Source organism: Mesoplodon densirostris, chromosome X (assembly GCF_025265405.1).
Source record: "Mesoplodon densirostris isolate mMesDen1 chromosome X, mMesDen1 primary haplotype, whole genome shotgun sequence".
NCBI lineage: Eukaryota > Metazoa > Chordata > Mammalia > Artiodactyla > Ziphiidae > Mesoplodon > Mesoplodon densirostris.
In genome coordinates, this window is record NC_082681.1 from 100,484,751 (window position 1) to 100,503,806 (window position 19,056).

General features: G+C 38.7%; 1 protein-coding gene across 8 annotated transcripts in view; it reads left to right on the top strand.

Annotated features, from left to right (window-relative positions):
- CASK (calcium/calmodulin dependent serine protein kinase) overlaps positions 1-19,056 on the top strand; it is a 400,881-nt gene that overhangs the window by 41,516 nt on the left and 340,309 nt on the right. The gene's annotated exons all lie outside the window — the stretch shown is intronic.

Here is a 19,056-nt window from a genome sequence, read left to right on the forward strand (position 1 = left end):
CTGAGGAAACCTCCAGTGCCTTATGTATTTTTCTGAAGTCAGAATGTAGAGCTTGGCAGAATGGAAGCATTTATCTGCCTCTAACATGCTCTATTAAGTGAGGAAGCAGTCACAGAGTGACTGTGACTCAAAAACCCATCACTTGCAAAGCCAGAACTGGACACCCATATTATCTCTTGACTCTTGATCCAGTGCCAGATATATGGTACTGTGGACTCCATGTTTGCCTCTGGTAGTTTATTTGCCTACAAAATACTTGGTAGAATTGTTTCTGTCATGTATTTATAGAATTACTCCAGAAGAAATATTTTTGATATACTAATTCTGTAATACCTTCTAACCAACTAAGAACATGATGTTCTTAGTGACACTTAACAGTGTAATCATTCAGCAGAAAGGAAACTTAAGTCTTTATACAGCATTAACTTCATTTTTGTAAGTTTGAAAATTGCTTTTAAACTAAACTTTGAATATGAGGAGGGATGCTTTCTACAAAATACAGTATTTTTCTCATATTATATAAATGAATACTTACTATATAGTCATTAAAAAGAAAATCCAAAGTACTATAGAACATAAATAAAGCACATAAGGCAACTGAAGTCTGCAAAATTTCCTGATAAATACAACAGATGGGTTTTTGCTTCTGTAAAGGGGGTAAAGATTGAATAACTTCAGCAGGGGACCTTGGGCATAATTCTGATACAGGTGTGAGGAAGGGATAACATAGTGGTTAAAGTCATGGGCTCTGGATCTGGAATCTTTGGATATAAATTCTGATTGAACCAGTTAGTACTAGCACTGGGGCTATGGCCAAGTTATTTAACTTCTCTGTACCTCAGTTTCCTCTTCTCTAAAATAGGAATAAAGACACTATCTGTTTTATAGAGTAGTTACGAGGATTAAATGAGTTAATAATACCAGCACGTCTTAGAAAAGTGACTGGCATGTAGTGAATACTAAATACCCATAATACTAATAATATATCAATACTAATACTATTTCTAATATATACTAATAATACTAATATAATACCTGTTACTAATAATTTTGTCATTCTTATTGTTGCTCTCTTTGGAAAACTATGGTAAATGTGACATGTGAGTGGGTAATCCTTTTATGTGTCTTTGATAAGTGCAAGACTTTTGACCTGTGGAAGCTTTTGACTAGTTGGATATAAATATAAATATTTTAATCAGAATTAAACCAATATTAATGAATTTTTTGTTGAGAAAGTATTTCTCAGCCCAGATGGTCCCACTAAGCCAACTTAATTCCTTGATCAGTTTTCTGTATCATACACTTAAACCATTTATAAGTTTTTCTATTTTCATATTTATTTTCCTGAAAGTATTGTATTTTCATTGGGATTAATTTTTTTCTGTATAAATCCTAAAATCAGGCTTTTTTAAATATCAAATTTTATCTATTATAGCTTCCACTATTGTAAGTTTTCTTTTGTACTGGAATCATACTACATTATTTTTTTGATCGTTATACACTAATATACTAACCGATATAGTTTTTTTAAAAGGAAGCATTATTATGCCTTCTTGATTATTATGCTTCATTTAACGTGCATTTTTGTTTCCCTGGCAGTCCTCCCACCAAGTTCCCCTCACCTTGATATTGTTGGTAACACTACTTTCTTCAAAACATCGCCATAACGCTAGAGTCAGAGGGCAAGCAAGCAGAGGTTATTATGGCTCATTAAGTGACTAGGAGTGAAGGTGTCCCCGTAGTGATGTTTCTGATGGCCGTGGCTTGGAGAAAACCAAGGTGTTGTGTATGAGGAGTTAAAGCTGGGGAAAGGAAGAAGGCTCTAAAATAGTTTTGCAAATGCTCTAAAGAATCTGAGTTCCTGAAGAGAGGGAATTTCGACAGGACCAGAAGGCCATAATGTTTAGTCAGGCCATAAAGAAGACTCACTGGAATCAAGGAAGAACCAAAAAGGATTATTATGATGGTTTTCAAATATTGTTGTTTCTGATCAGTTCTACTCTAGGCAAATATATAAGTAGAGAATTTTACTTTTTAAAGAACATATTATTGAAACTGTTCTCTTGCTTAGCAGTGACTTCCTGGTTTTAGGGTAGGAATCTCTCCAAGATTTCAGATAAAGCACTAAAAACAGATTTGCTCTAATGGCTTTAGCATTATGTACTGTGGTTGATAGTTTAATTTATTTAATGTTTTATTAAGATTGAAAGGCATTAAGCATGGTATATTTGAACAAGTACTAATCCAAACCAGTAGGCGTCTGTTACTATTCATGCTTGTCTCTGTTCTGTGAAAAGCAGCATTATGGCAAGGCTGAGAGTGTCCTGAGCAGTGATTGAAATAGTAGCCTTTGATAATTCCACTGAACCACAACCATGTTTATTTTCTGATCACTGTGATATATTTTACCTACTAGAGTTAAGGTTTAAGATGAGTGATCTCTTTCAAAAAGAATTATTAGCCTTGATCAATAGTGTATTACCAGTAGATGAGATTTTCAGCCTAATATGGTTTCCTTAGCTGGTATTGAGATCCATTTTATCCAAGAAACAAAAGCAGCAGATATGTAATACTTTGGATTGTTTGTGTTGTGGATCAGCTAAGTGTTTGTGGTAAATCAGAGGTACAAAAAAGCTCAAAAATCCAGTCTGTTATATGGAAGTAACAAACTGCAGTCTCATTAAAGGACAGTAACTCTGCATTTGTGTACTATGGAAGTACCAGAATTTTTCCACAAATGGCATGGTAATGGCTTTTTTGGTGTGCTCCCTGGAAAGAATTGTGGCTCATCATTTTTTCAACTGATAATAAATTCTTTGTTATTCAGTACTTTCAGTATTATTTACTAATAGTGGTACAGCCGAAATAAAATAGTACTGTGCAGTGGAACTAATTTCTTCTCCTCTGTTATAATAAGCTGGATCTGTGAAAGATGTTTGAGGAAACCCTAATTGCCCACAGCCCTACGGTGAATTGCACACCAGGTGAACTGTTTTAAAGTCTTGGTTTGGTATGCATTTTTCACCTTTTACTTCAGTTTTTAGCCTTTTGTTTGAACCACTTGATGTTAAGTGGAATAAATGTGACTTTCTAGGCAACATAATTGGGTTCTCATTTTTTCCCAACCAAGAAAGCAAGGTCAGCATCAACTTTGCATTTTCTTCTTAGACTGTCTCTTAAGTGGGTCAGAGTTGGGTCAAGGTCAGAAATATTGATTTCTTTCTTCTTTTTGCTAAAATTTGTAGAATGACTAAATATTTGGGGTAAAAAGCTTTTATGAAAGTTTATATTTTAGATAATATTCAAATGGCATCATTGCAGTCTTTTTGTTTGTCATTACTTCTGACAGAAGCACTTTTCTGTAAGCTTTTCACTTATTTTATTCTTCAACCACAAAGTATTTGATCATATGAGGACGTAGGAAGAAATAAAAGAGTGAGCCCATGACCTCAGCAAATGTGTTAGATGTCTTATACAGGATTAGTTCTAGATGAGTTCCATGAAGTGGATTTGAACTTTCTCAGCTCTTGGGTAACATTTGTCATCATCAGCATATCTGCCCTCACCCTGAGTCCTATGAATTCTGATCTCCAGTCTGATTGGGCCCGTGAGTACCTGTCTTCTCTTGGCAGTGGGGAGGTAACTGGCCAGCAGAGTCCTCTATGAGCTTCTCCTAGAGCAGCTGCCACTAACAGCTTTCCTTCTGAAGTCTCTTTAAGGGACAGCCACCCTTGAAGGCTGCTTGTGTTGTCAGTGATAACTGGCAGCCAGCTTAAGTCATTGGCCAGCACTAAGTGAAGAGAGGGGATCTGGAATGGGAAGAGAGTCAGTGCCAAATGCCAGCTTTCTCCAGTGCCTCATTTCAGCCTAGGACCAGCTCAGGCTCTGGCTTGAAAAGGATTAGCAAAAGGCTCTTCCACTTACTAAGTTCACTTTGGTAATGATTGTGCTTCAGCAGCCAGGCCCATCAGTGACCTTGATGTCATTGTGTTCTGGCCTGATTATCATCACCCTGAGGAAGGGTGCCAACCAAGTCCAACATAACTCAACCAAGAAATCTTAGTTGTTTTCTTCACAGAATCTTATCTGAATTCATTATGCATTTCAGGGAGAGGGAAGGCTCTATTAGGTTATGAGATGGTTGATGGCTCATCTACTTGTACAAAATGGGATAAAAGTGGTAGGCAGGAAAAGTAGTCCAGAATCAGTCACATTTTGTTAGACTTTTCGCTTAAGGAATACTTACTTGTGGAGATTTTGACTTATTTAATTTGGAAATTATAAGATTTTTCCACACTATGACACGCCTTCAGAAACAATGAATCTTTGTAAGAATTGCCAGAGTACTGTGAATGAAAAAAAGAGAGAGAGAGAGAGAGACTCTTCATAGCGTTAATTTAGTCCAAACATGTAAAGGCAGTTTGTGTGGCAGGTAGAAAATTTTAGCTATTAAATACTTATTTTTACTTTTACATGAATAGGGATTGAAGTGACTTTAATAACTAAGAAATGAACACTATATATGCATGAATATAGTGACTTGCTTCCAAAGACTACAGTATGGAAAGGGAAAAGAAAAGAATAATTTTACAGTGGAGAAACCTGACAAACACTACCTCAACCAGGTGATCAAGGTCAACATCAAAACTGATAAGTCATCTTGACAGTATGTACCTTTGATATGATATGATAAGAATGGCACTTTACCTCTGTGGTCTTCCTTCCCAAAACATAACTCCAGTCTAATCATGAGGAAAATATCAGAAAAATCCCAGTCGAGGGAAATTCTACAAATTACCAGAATAGTACTCTTCAAAACTGTCAAGGTCATCAAAAACAAGGTAAGTCTGAGAAATTGACACAGCCAAGAGGAGCCTAAGGAGATATGACTGAATGTCATGTGGTATCCTGGATGGATCCTGGAAGAGAAAAAGGACATTTAGGGCTTCCCTGGTAGCGCAGTGGTTGAGAGTCCGCCTGCCAATGCAGGAGACACGGGTTCGTGCCCTGGTCTGGGAAGATCCCACATGCCGTGGAGCAGCTGGGCCCGTGAGCCATGGCCGCTGAGCCTGTGCGTCCGGAGCCTGTGCTCCACAACGGGAGAGGCCACAACAGTGAGAGGCCCGCGTACCGCAAAAAAAAAAAAGAAAAAGGACATTTAGGCTAAAAACTGAGGAAACCTGAATAAAGAATAGACTTTTGTTAATGCTGATGTATCAATATTGGTTCATTAATTGTAACAAATGTACCATTCTAATGAAAAATGTTAATAATGGGAAACTTGGTACAGGGTATATGGGAAGTCTATATATTATCTTTGTAATTTTTCTGAAAGTCCAAAACTATTCTAAAAATTAAAGTTTATTAAAAAAAGAATGGTATCATAAGATGTGATCTGACTCTATTTAGATGATCTCTTGTTGATGAGATGAATAAAATATTTAAGGAAGGCTAGGGGAGCATGGGTTGAGATGTTCCTTGAGATCTAGACACTGATAATCCTGGTTATGTAGTATCGTTTCTTTGACAAGTACAATTACTTATTCTAAGTAGAACTGACACACGGATTTACCCATAAAAGAATTGAAGGGGTAAGAAGCACAGTCATTTAGCATAAACTGAAACCTCCACACTGAACATGTCATGGGATTGAGATCAACACTTTTGGGGGACATCTATGTGGGGGTTGGGCAACCTATTTCTGTAAAGTGCCAGAGAGTAAATATTTTAGTTTTTGCAGGCCAGACAATTTCTCTCACAACCACTCAACTTTGCTGTTGTAGCCAAAAAGCAGTCATAGACAGTAAGTAAAGAAGTGCACATGGCTATGTTCCAGTAAGACTGTATTTACTGAGATAGGTGGCAGTCTGGATTTGGCCCATGGCCTGTAGTTTGCTGACCTCTAATCTAAGTGATCTTGTTGCCCATCTCTGTTAGGTGCACTGTAATTTCTCCTTTAAGATTCATAAAGGAATACAGTCTGAGCAAGATAGAATAATCTTGCTTTACATCTGATTTCAAGGAGAGTAGAAATGGCAGCAATGTAGGTATAGATGTCCATGGGTCATTGTGCCTTTGGAAGCTCCAAGGTATGTATATATGTATTGTGTATATGTATTGGAACTCAGGGCATTTCATTAACCATGCTCTTTTTAGGTTTAGTCTGATTATGGTCTTTTTATTTGTTTTTAACTGATTTTATTATGATACAGAATTCAAAATCCTTTAGGGAAACCCTATACCACTTTTCTTTCAGTCCAAATTTCTAACCAGGGCTTAAAATAATATTTCCTAAAGTGTGTGACAGGTACTGTGGTAGTCTGTATGATTTCAAATGCTACCCCAATAAATCGTTAAGTAAACAGTAATAGAAGGAATTCTCTATAGTCTTCTTTCAGTCTTTCTGATTACTCTAATACCTTTGAGAAAGTCCAGTGTTAATATAACATTAACAACCAACATAGCCTTTTTTTCCCCCAAGTGATAGTAGTCCTTAAGCTTACAGCATTTGGAAGGAAGGCAACAGTACCTACCTAGAATTTTTAGTGCTATTGTTTTAGTTCTATTTATTTATTTTATTTATTTATTTATTATTATTATTTTTTTGCGGTACGTGGGCCTCTCACTGTTGTGGCCTCTCCCATTGCGGAGCACAGGCTCCGGATGTGCAGGCCCAGCGGCCATGGCCCACGGGCCCAGCCACTCCACGGCATGTGGAATCCTCCCGTACCAGGGCACGAACCCGCGTCCCCTGCATCGGCAGGCAGACTCTCAACCACTGCGCCACCGGGGAAACCCAGTTCTATTTTTTTTTAAGGTCACCTTCTATTTATGGCAAGTGATAATTTTTTTCTGTTAGTGGAAGTGGTATGGTTTCTAAAAAATAAATTTGAGTAAAGAGGATCGATTTAAAGGAGTTTTCCTAGAGAAAGACATGTGAGAAGGCTTTGATGCGACAGAGATTCTCCATTGCTGGCTTGAAGATGGAAGGGACTGGCAAGGAATACAGGTGGGCTCTAGGAGCTCTGAGGCTGGCTAACAGCCAGCAAGGAAATGGACCTTTCTTTAGTTAATTACAGCTGCAAAGAACTGAAGTCTGCCAACACCCTGAGTGAGCTTGGAAGTGGATTCTTCTCCAGAGCCTCTAGATAAGAGCACAACCTGGCTGACACCTGGATTTGAGCCTGTGAGACCCTAAGCAGAGAACCTAGCTGAGCCGGCTGGACCCCTGACCTACAAAAACTGAGATCATGAAGGGGGCTGTTTTAAGCTGTTAAATGTCTGCTAATTTGTTATGCAACAATAAAAAACCCAATACAGCCTATAGGCTTCATTCTTATTTCTCTTCAGACTATTAGAGAGCATGTCCCCCTTCCCCAACACCACTTCTCCACCTAAAACAAAAAGACTCATTTCATTAGTAGTCTGACTGTAGGTTTTCAGGGTACTCCTGGTGACTGGGAGATCTCTTTTCTCTGAGTTTAGCATGGCTGGCTTTACAGAATGAGGCATTGCATAAGAATTTCTCGAAAAAGGGAGCCCTCCTACATTGTTGGTGGGAATGTAAATTGGTTCAGCAACTATGGAAAACAGTTTGGAGGTTCCTTATAAAACTAAAAATAGAGTTGCCATATGATCCAGCAATCCCACTCCTGGGCATATATCTGGAAAAAACTATAATTTGAAAAGATACATGCACCCCTAAATTCATAGCAGCACTATTACAATAACAAAGACATGGAAGCAGCCTAAATGTCCATTGACAGATGAATGGATAAAGAAAATGCGGTATGTGTACACACACACATGGGCACGCACACATGCGCACACACGCACTCATGTGCGCTCATGATGGAATAATACTCAGCCATAAAAAAGAATGAAATAATGCCATTTTCAGCAATATGGATGGACCTAAAGATTATCATACTAAGTGAAGTGAGTCAGAGAAAGACAAATATATGGTATCACTTATATGTGCAATTTAAAATATGACACAAATGAACTTATTTACAAAACAGAAACAGACTCACAGACATAGAAAACAAACTTATGGTTACCAAAGGGGAAGGGGGGTGGGGGAGGATAAATTAAGAGCTCGGGATTAGCAGATAAAAGCTACTATACATAAAGTAGATAAACAACAAGGTTTATTGTACAGCACAGGGAACTATATTCAATATCCTATAATAAACCATAATGGAAAAGGATATGAAAAAGAATGTATATAATTCTTATAACTGAATAACTGCTGTACACTAGAAACTAACACAACATTGTAAATCCACTATACTTCTAAAAAAAAGAATTTCTCAAAAACACTATGCCTGGAGAAGTTCAACTTTCCTGTTTCTTAGACTTTAAATTTTTGTTGTTTGGGAAAAATCACCCAGCATAAAATACAAGAAGCAAAATCAAGACATTACAGCTTAGAGAAAGGAAATGAGTTTGGAAAACACAGAATATTGCCTACAGATTAAGAAAAACCAAGATTTCTTGGACATGCTCAGGCTGATAAGAAGAAAAGAACGATAACAAACCAAGGCAAGAGGAAGACCAGATAGGTGACAGGAGGAATAGCTGTTGAAAATGATTTAAACTGGCTTCCCATTCTGGCCTGTAAACCCAGTTCTCGGAGCATTTTTCTGTAGCTGATCCTTGACCATAAAATCTCCTCTGTGAATCCTCAGTCGAGTACTTGTTGAGTGTCTGCAATGTGTCTAATGGCACCTACTGACCATTTGCTGAGGCTTTATCCTTCTAAGTTCACTTTTCGTTGTTCCTGGCAATAATGGCACAAGATATAGCATGGATAGCAGAAAGCCCTCAGACCTTATAGCCAGGCAGAATTTACATTAAAATCCTAGCTCTGCATTGTATTAACTGTGGGACCCTGGGTAAGATTTTAAAATTAATGTTCTTGGGCTTCCCTGGTGGCGCAGTGGTTGAGAATCCGGCTGCCAATGCAGGGGACACGGGTTCAAGCCCTGGTCCAGGAAGATCCCACATGCCGCGGAGCAACTAAGCCCCTGAGCCACAACTACCGAGCCTGCGTGCCTAGAGCCCATGCTCCGCAACAAGAGAAGCCACTGCAGTGAGAAGCCCACACACCACAACGAAGAGTAGCCCCTGCTCGCTGCAACTAGAGAAAGCCCGCGTGCAGCAACGAAGACCCAACGCAGCCAATAGTTAAATAAAATTAAATTAATGTTCTTGTCTGTAAAATGGGAACAATAGTGCGTTTCTTCTAGAGCTATTGAGAAAATTGCATGAGACCTTTTGCAAAGCACCTAGTAGAATGCTTGACAACCAATAGGTATTCAGTAAATAGTAGCACTGCTGTTATTATCATCAGGGCAAGTCCAGAAAGAAAGAACTCTTTCAGAAGCCCTTAGGGAAACAGAGGGATGACAAATGTGGGAGGAATACAATACATTGAAAATAATGGTCCCCATAGCGGTAGCCCCAGAGCTGTGGCTGGAGTGGAGGTGTGTGCCTTTAGGTTAGCTATGGAGAGGGAAGTAGTCTTTGCTCAGAGGCTACCTTCTTAACGAGGCCTACCTTGACTACTGTATTTAATACTGAAACCTGTCTTACACTTACTTTAGTTTATATATCCAGTTTCTCAACGTTATTTTTTTCCTATAGACTTAAACCCCTTTTAATATACTCTATAATTTATTATGTTCATTGTTTGTATATTTTTCCATACTCCCAGAACACACTAGTAATATGAATGTAAATTTTTTATTTTGTACTTTGCCTGTCCTGTCTGGTCTGTTTCATTTTTATTTTCTCTCTTATGTGATTGTTTTTTTTATCACTCCATTCCCTATCCCTATTTAGTTTGGAACTTAGGCACTGTGCTTCAATTATTTTAGGAGTTATCCTTAAAATCACAACATGTATGGGCTTCCCTGGTGGCGCAGTGGTTGGGAGTCCGCCTGCCGATGCAGGGGACACGGGTTCGTGCCCCGATCCCGGAAGATCCCACATGTCGCGGAGCGGCTGGGCCCGCGAGCCATGGCCGCGGAGCCTGTGTGTCCGGAGCCTGTGCTCCGCAACGGGAGAGGCCGCAGCAGTGAGAGGCCCGCGTACAGCAAAAAAAAAAAAAAAAAAAAAAAATAACAACATGTATTATGCACTTACAAGACGTAATATTGATAAGTCTTATTACCCTTATCTCAGCCAATGCAAGTATCTTAGGACATTTTTACTTTACCCCTTCTTGATTTATATGTTACTATTTGTCAAATATTTTAATTCTCTATATTTGTAAACCCAGAAGATATTATTTGTTGTTGTTTTATACAGTCAGTATTTACTTACATTTACCCACATATTTATGTCTTATTTTGTTCTTCATTCTTCGCTGCATCTCTGACTTTGTATCTGGGGTAATTTTCCTCCTGCCTGAAAGTACCCTTTAGAAACTCTTTTAGTGTGGGTCTGCTATGACATACTCCTTCAGTTTGTGTTTGTCTTTAGTTTGCTTTCATTATTGAAATCCTTGGGTATAGAGCTGTTTGGATGGCACTTCATTTCATATCATTGAATACATCATTTCATTGTCTTCTGGTTTCTGTTGTCAGCTGTCAAACTCACTTCTTTGAAGATAATCTTTTTTAAAACTTCTACTTATTTTAAGATTTTTCTCTTTGTTTTCTGTGATTTGTCTTGGTATACAGATTTATTTTTATCTTGTGATTCACTGGGAATCTTGAATTTGTGGATAGACAAGTCTGATGAAAATTCTGTGAAATCACTCTATGAAAAATTCTCAACTATTTCCTCAAATATTGCCTCTACCTCATTCTCTCTCTTCTCTTCTGCTGGGACCCCAATTAACATACATTAAATCTTCTCATCATTTCATCCAAGTCTCTTATCGTATCTTCTATGTTTTCTTTTTCTCCATGATGTATTCTGGATAATTTCTTCTGACCTATATTCCTTTTAACTAATTCTTTCTTCAGCTCTCAGCTGCTCTGAAATCTATCCATTGAGTTTAAAATTTGGGCTGTTATATCTTTCTGTTTTCGATATCTCGTGCCTTGGTATTTTTCTTTTGTCTCTTATTCTGATTCTTGTTCACACTAAGATGACAGTATCTTTCTCAAGAGAGGGTTTACCTCTGTGCCAGGTTTTTAGAGGAGAGCTTATGGCCAGGACTGCCTTAATCCAACTTTAAGATTTGAGACTACCAGATGAGAGGGAACCAGGCTTCAAGTCCTTGCAAGGCTAAGTTTGTTTTTGGTTCACCTCCATCCTAGGTTTCTTTTCAGAAGAAAACAGAACAAAGTGGGGATTGGTCTATCAGGTAGATGGCAAGTCTTCTCTTCACTCATCCATTCCTATGAGGCCCTTTGAGTCCTGTGAGGCAGCTGCTTCCTAAGGGTGGAGAATTGCCCTACAGGCAAAAGTAGCTGTATATGGCTGAGCTTACTGCTGTGGCTTCCCTTGTTCTCCTAGATCTTTAACTGGCAAAATTGAAGTACCTTATAAGATATTTATACTTTCAAGAAGACTGTGTGTGTGTGTGTGTGTGTGTGTGTGTGTGTGTGTGTGTGTGTGTGTGTGTGTGTGTGTGTGTGTGTGTGTGTGTGTGTGTGTGTGTGTGTGTGTGTGTGTGTGTGTGTGTGTGTCCAGGTTTTATTTTGTTTCTCTGTAGGAAGGTTAGTCCAGGTTACTTATTTCACTGTTACTGAAAACAGAATTCTCTGGTTCTTTGCTGATTCTTGGTTTTGATAGTGAAATTGTACCCTTGTAGTATGTGAGACATTTTATATTTTTTAGGGGAGAAGTAGTGAAAGAGGTACTTGTCTAATAACAGATCAACCCTGAAGAAGTCCCCTCTGTGCATATGTACTAGGCACAGCCCTTTATACCTTCTGTTCTCTCTTCAGAACCCTTTGAAGTAGCTGTTATCTCCCTTTCACAGTTTAAATAAAGTGGGCCCAGAGAGACTGAATAACTGCCCAAATGTCATCAGAGTTAGTAATGGGCAGATCCAGGATTCAGCCCCAAGTCCATGCTCTGTTTACGCTGTTTTGGCTTTGATTCAAAGAGGAAAACGTTAGTCTATCAAGGGTTAAAGTGTCTTATCTTAAAGGGACTTTTTCATGCTAAGTGATGTTTGCAGCTGGAGTGTTTGTACTTCCATGTTGCTTGGGCACACCAAAAGAAGTAAGTTCATTATGAAATTTTTTAAAAAATTCATTTACTTACTTATTTATGGTTGTGTTGTGTCTTCGTTGCTGCATGTGGGCTTTTCTCTATTTGCGGCGAGTGGGGGGCTACTCTTCGCTGCAGTGTGCGGACTTCTCATTGCAGTGGCTTCTCTTGTTGCGGAGCACGGGCTCTAGGCACATGGGCTTCAGTAGTTGTGGCACACGGTCTTAGTTGCTCCGCAGCATGTGGGATCTTCCCGGACCAGGGCTCGAACCCGTGTCCCCTGCATTGGCAAGCGGATTCTTAACCACTGTGCCACCAGGGAAGTCCCCATTATGAAATATTACTGTTCAAGGACTCTTGGCTGGTAGAATAAATTTTTTTTCCTTTAAACATTTCACTGGTCAGTCAGTGGAGCTGCCTAAAAAATTCATGGTTAAAAACATCTTGTTCTTTTATATGATCTCAACCCATCTGTGTTGTATCTATGCTAGATATTCTTCATGCTTCATTTCTTATTTTTTCATATTGGTTGCTATAAGATAAAGGATTTGATTAAAGTACAGGAAATAGTAATTGCATATGTGTTGATTTTTAATGAACTGATTAATAGTCATTGGTTAAAATGTTTCTAATTTTATGATCTCATGTCTATTTACTGATTTAAGCTTGTGCTTAAAATTGTCAGTCTTCAATTCACCATTAATTAGGAACCGTGGAGTTGCTTTGTCTTCTAAGTCTTAATTGAGTTTATTTGCTTGTAGTTTCACCAAAAAAGGTGATCATGTGGCTAAAATAAGTAATTTATTTCCATTTAATTATATCTTGTAGTGGTAAACTATTATAGTGATTGAGGCTTATATTTAATCTTGTCAGATTATACAAACTGAAATTTGTTTTAAGTAAACTGTTTAAAGAAACAAAAGATTGAATTAACTTTGAGCTAATCATTGTCACAGCTAATTTTATAAACTTTTAGATTGAAAAGCTTTCTGAATTTTAGGAGCTATGTTTGGTTCTCTGCCATTGCAGAATACTATTTTTGTAAAATGCCTCAAGTTTACAAGGCCTATTTTAAAGCATTAAAACAAAGTATTTAAGAACAGATGTTAGTACATGTTAAAAGTAAAAAAGGCTGCTTTTTTGAGTTTTAATTATGATAATATTAGAAGGATCTTGAATTGGCAATCAACATCTCTAGTAAAAAAAATCATTTTTGAAGAAGTATTTAAAAATTAACATGTTATATGATTTTACAGCTTTTACCTACCTTTTAGTAATTGACATTGACAAATAAAAATTTTTATTTCTACTAGATAAGTGAAAATCTCTCCCAAGAGATGAAAGAGGTATAAAAGCTATTAAAGAGCTGTAAGTTGAGATTAACTTAAATATAATGCAAGTATCTTAAAGATGACACCTATGTTTATGCATTCTAAAATGGCTTTATCTGTCCATTTGTCTATCCAGAAAGCACTTACTGAGTCTTCACTATTCTACATGCTAGAGATACAGTGTCGGATAAGAGAAAATCCTCGCCCTCAAAGAACTAGTATAGTCAACCAGTAGGTCTTTTTTTAAAAGCTTACCTTCAGTTATGTATAACGTTATTTATGTAGGTTATTATAACCCCTAACTTTCCTCACTTTCTATAATGTGTAAGACCAAATAATGAGATTGTTATTAAAAACACCATTTCCCAGCCAATGTGCCATGACTGAAATATGCTAAGTAGACTTTGGTGTCTTAGCTCTCCTTTTAGACTCAGGAAGGCTGTGAGGCGGAGTGAGTGTTTATACATGTGCATGTGTGCATACATGATGTGCGGAGACAACGGAAAGGCACCCCTATTCTAGTATACTTTGGCTGGTTTGATGTTTCTCAGCCTGGGATTTGAAGAATACCAACTATGTTACCAAATGCAAGTTTGTGTGCCCAAATGCATGGTGAGGTGAGACAATACCGAAACATAGGAGTTTGGAGCAGAGAAAGGTTTATTGTAGGACCAAGCAAGGAGACGGGTGGCCCCTGCCCCCCAAACCCTGAACTCCCCGAAGGGTTTCAGCGAAGCTTTTTTTTTTTTTGCGGTACGCGGACCTCTCACTGTTGTGGCCTCTTCCGTTGCTCCGGACGCGCAGGCTCAGCGGCCATGGCTCACGGGCCCAGCCGCTCCGTGGCATGTGGGATCTTCCCGGACCAGGGCACGAACCCGTGTCAGCAGGTGGACTCTTAACCACTGCGCCACCACGGAAGCCCTCAGCAAAGCATTTTTAAAGGCCAGGTGAGGGCTTCCCTGGTGGTGAAGTGGTTGAGAGTCTGCCTGCCAGTGCGGGGGACACGGGTTCGAGCCCTGGTCTGGGAGGATCCCGCATGCCGCGGAGGAACTAGCCCCGTGAGCCACAATTACTGAGCCTGCGCGTCTGGAGCCTGTGCTCCGCAACAAGAGAGGCCGCGATAATGAGAGGCCCGCGCACTGCGATGAGGAGTGGCCCCCACTTGCCACAACTAGAGAAAGCCCTCGCACAGAAACGAAGACCCAACACAGCCATTAAAAAAAAAAAAAAGCCAGGTGAGGGAGGGGGGCCGTAGGGTATGTCATCAGCTCATTGGTTGATATTGAGGTAAAAGGGCGGTTAACTTTATCAACCCTTAGGCGCCAGTAGGTCTGGGGCTACGTGCTCTTGATCATCAAGTAGTTAATTTCTTCCATTTGGTGGAGGTTTTTAGCATCTGAAAAAACTCAGGAGATATGCATGAGATACTATTATCTGAGTACTTCAGAGAGGCGCTAAAGCAGAGGATATGGGGGAAGGGCATGACCCGGGAATACCCCATAGGTTCCTGCTAAGTTACAGTTACTTATTTGAGACCCTAAAATTCTGAGCCGGGTGTCATGGAGAAGTATATTATGGACCTGATGAGTTTAATGGCTACTATTTTTAACTTGATACATTGGACATAAAAGAACTGTCACTTCTCTCATAGTTTTGAATGGAATGGATTCCTAATGCTAGCCAATGAAAAAGGTTGAAAATGCACAGACTTCCATTTCTAGGACAGGGTGGTATAAGACTCACTTTTTTTTTTTTTAAAGACTCACTTTTAACTATCCCTTCCCCCATTAAGTACAATTAAATGCCCTGGCAGTCATTCAACTGATAGCAGTAAAAGAACTCTGAAACTTGGGAAGAAGAAGGCAGACTAGCTAGGAACCTCAGCACTTGAGAAATGACAATATGGAGAGTTCACGAGGTTTTCTTTTTACCTTCCATTTACCCCTGGGCTGGCTGTTAGAGAGACCTACTACCCAGAACCACCAAAGGGCATAAAAAACAAAAACAAAAGCCTGCTTTCACTGACCAAAGGACTTGGAAAGGGGAAGCCCAACAGAGACCTAGTTGGGTCCACATCTGGGACCTGATGGGCAATCCGATCTGCCCACAGCCCCAGCAGGAGCAGCAAAGGCCCTAGCGATCCCAGCCCTTGCTCCATAGACGGGGCCTTGGCAGATAGTCTGATCTGCCAGCAGCAGCAGACATGGCCATTTCAGCCCCCGTGCCATGATCCAGTCCTGTCATCTGGCCTGCTGACAACAGCAGCAAGAGCAAAGGCCAGGCTATACCAGCCTCTTCTCCACAACTGGCCCTAGTGGGCAGTCTGCCCAGGCCCGGTAGCTTCTGAACCCCTCTCCCTCAAGGTTGCCCTGGGGTAGCAACTGGCCCTGGAAAGCACCTTTTTTTTTTTCCTGCAGATGGCATCAGCAGGGATTGACTGGGAGCCCCCAGCAGCACCAGAAGAATGAAGCAGATCAAAGTAGCATTGTAAGGGCTCAGAAAACTAAACTGTCATTGGAACTAAAGCCCACAAAATTAGTCTAGGACGTATACGCTAAACCTAAACAGGGCAACTGCCTGTAAAATAGAAGATCTGTGATCAAGGGTCTCCTAACAATGACCAGAATATCCAGGATACAGTTGAAAACCACTTGTCATACCTAAGTACCAGAAAAAACACAATTTGAATGAGAGAAGACATTCAACTGAGGCCAATAGTGAGTTGAATCAGATATTGGAATTATCTCATGATGGTTTTAATTCAGCTATCATAAAATTGCTCTAGGAATTGGTTACACATTTTCTTGAAACAAATGGAAAGATAGAAGATCTCAGCAAAGTAGAACCGGGAGCATTTCCTAATGAATTGGATTTGGAATGTGAAAGAAATAAAAGGATCAAGATTGGCACCATAATTTTTGGCTAAGCAACTGGAAGGAAATATGGAGTTGGCCTTCAAATGTGATAGCAAGAGAGGAGATCAGGAGTTCAGTTTCAAACATGTTTCAGGATACGATGGCCCTTTCTCTTTTTATCCTCCATGCCCAGTATATTGTGTGCCTTATTGGTGAAGGGAAGTCCTTTTATGAGCCCTGAAAGGTTGATACATCCTTGGGAAACTGATTAACATTGAACATTACTAACTTGCCTACTCTTTGTAACATGCAGGGACTTCGGTTCCTTACCTAACTTGAAAAATTCCTTAACTGTTTGGATATTTAATTTTACTGTCTTACACAAACAGTTATATCCACTTATTTTATACTCTTATTTCTTTCCCCTAAAGCAGTTGCTTTCCAGGTCATCTCCTTTACTTCTTTAGACCTAGAAACTGATTACTACAGTTATAATTCAAAACCTATTTTCTGCTGCCCTGCACTGAGCTGAGTAATTGGGTGTAAATGCTTATTTCCTTTGTATGCTTTGCCTTTTTGCTAACTGTTTTTTGGTTAAAAGACCAGAGGTTGCATTATTGCCTGCTGAATATGCTTATATTAACATTTGTAAAAAGTAAATTACTTTTGGGGGTATTAATGAATAGACATTTAAATTGCATAGTTAAATGTTTTCCATCCTTTACTAAGCAAACTGTTGAATTACCCTCCTCTTTGTAAGAATTTAAACAACTTATATGCCATGTTTGAGAAAAAGAATATTTATTTCCGAAAAAAAAGTTGTTTAAAATCTGAGTGATTCATATTTACATCATAATTTGTATTGTTTGTTATTATAAATTTTAAAATTTAGATCATGATATCTGAAGTGTTGTTCAGGGAACACTAATGATTAATAGGTGCTACATGGATGATATGGTTAGAGTACGGTAGAGGAGAGAGATGCTTGTTTCCTAACTGAAAGACTTGGCTGCTAATATGTAATGTGAATGTGAGGTGGAGGTGGAGGGTAGGTATTGTATATGGTGTTTACCAAACTTACTTGACAGAGAAACTTATATTCTTTAAGGATTTCACAAGACTCCAATTTGGGAAACCCCAATTTAGAGTGTTAGTTACATTTTTGTTTCTATGCTACTATATAAATTTTGCATAATCCTGATGCAACTAAAATGAATAATAGAGAAAGGAGCATTGCCAGCTTTGCAATTTCTTTTACTAACTTATTTAATTTAAATTTTATTTAATAAAAACAAATAAATTTTATTAACTCAGAAGTGGATTTAACTTGTTATGGAGATCCATAAAACATGGTTCTGAAGGGGAAGAGATTAACAGTACTCCACAGAAGTGTCACTGGAAAAAAATCTGTTAATGAATTTAGCAACTTCTGAGTTCAAATATTAATTCCCCCTCCCCCTCTTAGATGCAGAGTTGTAATTAATGGCAGGCAAAAATACTATTATAGGCTAATGTAGTATTTGGAAAACAACCTATGTTAGTGACATATTAACAGAACACATTCCTTTTATAAATAGGATTTACAATGTAATTTCATAGTGTCAGACTTCCATAATCATTAGTTTCAGCTTATAAGACTGGATTATGCACACAGAATTTGACAGTTCTGATAATATTAGTACAGTCATTTCAATATCCGTGGAGGATTGCTTCCAGCACCCCCGTGGATACCAAAATCCTCTGATGCTCAAGTACCTTATAAAATGGCATAATATTTGTGTATAACCTACGCACATCCTCTCATATACTTTAAATCATCTCTAGATTACTTAAAATACCTAATACAATGTAAATGCTATGTAAATAGTTGCTGGTGTGCAGCAAATTTAAGTTTTGCTTTTTGGAACTTTCTGGAGGTTTTTTTTTTTTCGCCAAATATTTTCGATCTGCAGTTGTTTGGATCTACAGATGCAGAACCTGTGGATAAAAATGACCACCTGTACTAATTATAAGTAATTAAGTTCATGAACACTAGGAGAAAAGGTCAGGCGCATGTTTCCAAAAAGTTGTTTCTCTATTAAATATTTTCATTGGGCCATTATTTGATATATAGTCCCACATTTAGAAAATAGCAAAATGTGAATGTGTAGCTCTTAATTTAAAAGTGAAAATTACACTTTTCTTGAGCCAGCCTTGAGAAGAATGGGGAGAACTGTGTTCATGTCTAGGGAAGACCCTTCTAAGCATTTGGTCTTCATGGCTGTACTTCTGCAAGATAATATGTTCTAAGAACTTGCACTTCTTTTTTCTTTCTGGGCTTCTTGTAGTCTTTAGCACTTCTTTTTTCTTTCTTTTTTCTTTCTGGGCTTCTTGTAGTCTTTCTGTGGGGGTGTTTCCAGTAGTTCCTTGGGGAGGAATTGGGGGATATGTCCATTGTTTTCTGGGGTTCAGTCTTCTGTCCTTTTTGGTCTGTATTCTCATTTACATCAATGGCTCCTGTTCACTCATGCTTCCTAGGGAGTATAGAGATGAGAACTTAGATTTTAGAGTTTGATATGTCTAGGCTTCAGTCCTGACTTTACTATCCACTAACAGTTTGGCCATAGACAACCTGGCTTAGCCTCAGTTTCCTAATCTATAAAATGGGGGCTAACAGTATATTTGCTATTATGATAAATAAATTATAATAAATGGGA